Genomic DNA, 2,644 nt, shown 5'->3' with positions numbered 1-2,644 from the left:
TCCAGCCGGAAAAGGGGGGCCAGGAGCCGGGTGGGAGGTGCTCGAGGGTGGGGAAGAGGGGGCGCTTCCTGGAGGTCTGGGGTGGCGGCGGCAGATAAAGCCAGGCGGGGCCTGGCCCCTCTTGGCAGCAGCAACCCCCTGGGAGCCCCTTGAGGAAGAGACCTAGGGGCGCCCCGGCCCCAGGTTGGTGGTGGAGGCAGGGGTTGTTAGGCAGACAGCACCGTCCGCGTCTCCGGTCCCCGCGCCGTCACCAGCAGCCCCTGGCCCGCCAGCTTGCGACTCCCGAGGCTGGGGCCGGGGGATTCTCGGATCAGCGCGCCCCCGCCCCCAGTGCTGGCTGCGCCGCGGACGCCAAAGTTGCGGGGCCTTCCCGCGCCCCCTACCCAGTCCGTCCAGCTCTCTAGCTCGCGCCCCCGTCCCACTTCCCTCGGTCCCTGTTCCAGTCCGCGGGGGCTCGCCCCATCTCTGCCCCACAACCCCGCCAGGGTCGCCCCTCCCCCGCTCCAAGGACTTCAGCCTGACCAGAGGGGCGAAGAACGTTACTAGAGGAAGGACGGGGCGTGGGATGAGGGGGACACGGCCCCCCAGATCGCCACTACAGGGGCACCTGCTGCCCGCCCGGGGGCCGAGCCGAGGGTTGCCTCCCCGCCAGCTCTCCCGCGGGGGCGTCCGCCCTGCGGAGGGGGCGGCACGGCCAAGGTCCCCGAAACTTCCCGCGGCAGCCGCCGGTTCCCCCAGTCGCGGGCGGCAGGGAGAGGCGTCCCAGGGCAGGGCCAGGTTGGGACCCCGCGGAGCGAGCCTCGGGGCCCGGGGTGGGGGTCGCCCCCGCCTTCCCCGGGAGCCGGGCCGGGGTCGGGGCGCCCACCGGGCCCACCGCCCTTACCTGCGTCCATGGCGCGACCAGCCAGGCTGCACGCCTCCCGCCGCCGTCGGGCCCGGCTCCGCTCTCGCGGACAGCTCGGGTTTCCTGGTGCGCGCGGCGCGGCCGGTTAATCATTGACCGCAGGACTGCCCGCGGCTGGGTCAACAGGTGGCTCCTCGCGCGCCCCGGCCGCTGGGGCCCGAACCCGTGCGGCCTGGCCGCCTCCGCAGGACCCGCGCCCGGCCGGCCCCGAGGAAGGGGGCCGAGTCGGAGGGGCGCAACCCAGGCCCAGCTGGGAACGGGCGGAGGGGGCGGCGGGGAAGGAGTGCGGGAGACCCGGCAGCCAGAGAGCCCAGCTGGATGCATTGGTGGCCAACAAGGGCCTTGCGGATCCGAAGAGTGCCCAGTCCCCCACTTCTGTGTCTCCCAGCCAGGGAAGCCAGCAGTGCAGATTTTCATATGAAATCTCCTGGGGTTTAAAACACTGTGTGTGACACTTCTGTTCCCTGAGACTTGCCAGATTGGAGAACTCAAAGCAGGTCTACTCCAAACATCCAGAAATGCTAGATAAACTACACCCACAAGCCAGACAGCAATTTCAATTCATAGCTGAGCTCCCAAGATGGGAAGAGAGATCCCTGGGACCAAGGAAAAGGAGGCAAACCCTGGAGGAGGGGACCGGGGTTGGGGGCGGGGGGGGTTCTGCCTGTGCCCTGTAGTAGACTAGTGGTCTCAGTGGTCTGGCATTATTAGTGAAAGCCGCTCAATCGTGTCTGACTCTGCGACCCCATGGACTATACAGTCCATGGAATTCTCCAGGCCAGAATACTGGAACGGTAGTCGTTCCCTTCTCCAGGGCATCTTGCCAACCCAGGTTCAAACCCAGGTCTCCTGCATTACAGGCAGATTCTTTACCAGCTGAGCCACAAGGGAAGCCCAAGAATACTGGAGTGGGTAGCCTATCCCTTCTCCAGGGGATCTTCCCAACCCAGGAATTGAACCGGGGTCTCCTGCACTGCAGGCGGGTTCTTCACCAGCTGAGCAGCCAGGGAAGCGGTCCAGGGCTTGAGTTTCACACACAGGGGCGCTCCCTGCGTTGGCAGTGTGGGGTCTTAACCGCAGGATCACCAGGCGAGTCCCTGCAAAACATGTCAGTCTTTACTTTTTGCGGTTAGAATTTTCATCTAGTCCTTTTAAAATCTGTATGTCTTTCATAATGTCTTTCTTGTGGTGATGCAAAAAAAAAAAAAAAATAGAGACATCACTTTGCTGACAAAGGTCCATATAGTCAAAGCTATGGTTTTTCCAGTAGTCATAGAACAATGTGAGAGTTGGACCATAAAGAAGGCTGAGCGCTGAAGAACTGGTGCTTTCGAACTGTGGTGCTAGAGAAGACTCTTGAGAGTCCCTTGGACTGTAAGATCAAACCAGTCAGTCCTAAAGTAAATCAACCCTGAATATACATTGGAAGGGTTTATGCTGAAGCTCTAATACTTTGGCCACCTGATGTGAAGAGTCGACTCACTGGGAAAGACCCTGATGCAGGGAAGGATTGAAGGCAAAAGAAGGGGTCAGCAAGAGATGAGATGGTTAGCTAGTATCACCATGTCCATGACTCAGTGGACATGAGTTTGAGCACACTCTGGGAGACAGTGAAGGACAGAGAAGACTTGTGTGCTGCAGTCCATGGGGTCGCGAAGTTGGACCCGACTGAGCGACTGAACAACAACACTCTAGTCCATGTGCTTTCTCTTCAAATGGTTTTTAAAACTTTCTATTGGA

Source organism: Oryx dammah, unplaced genomic scaffold, assembly GCF_014754425.2.
Source record: "Oryx dammah isolate SB20612 unplaced genomic scaffold, SCBI_Odam_1.1 HiC_scaffold_25, whole genome shotgun sequence".
In the NCBI taxonomy this organism is placed as follows: Eukaryota; Metazoa; Chordata; class Mammalia; order Artiodactyla; family Bovidae; genus Oryx; species Oryx dammah.
Note: the sequence above shows the minus strand (reverse complement) of the source record.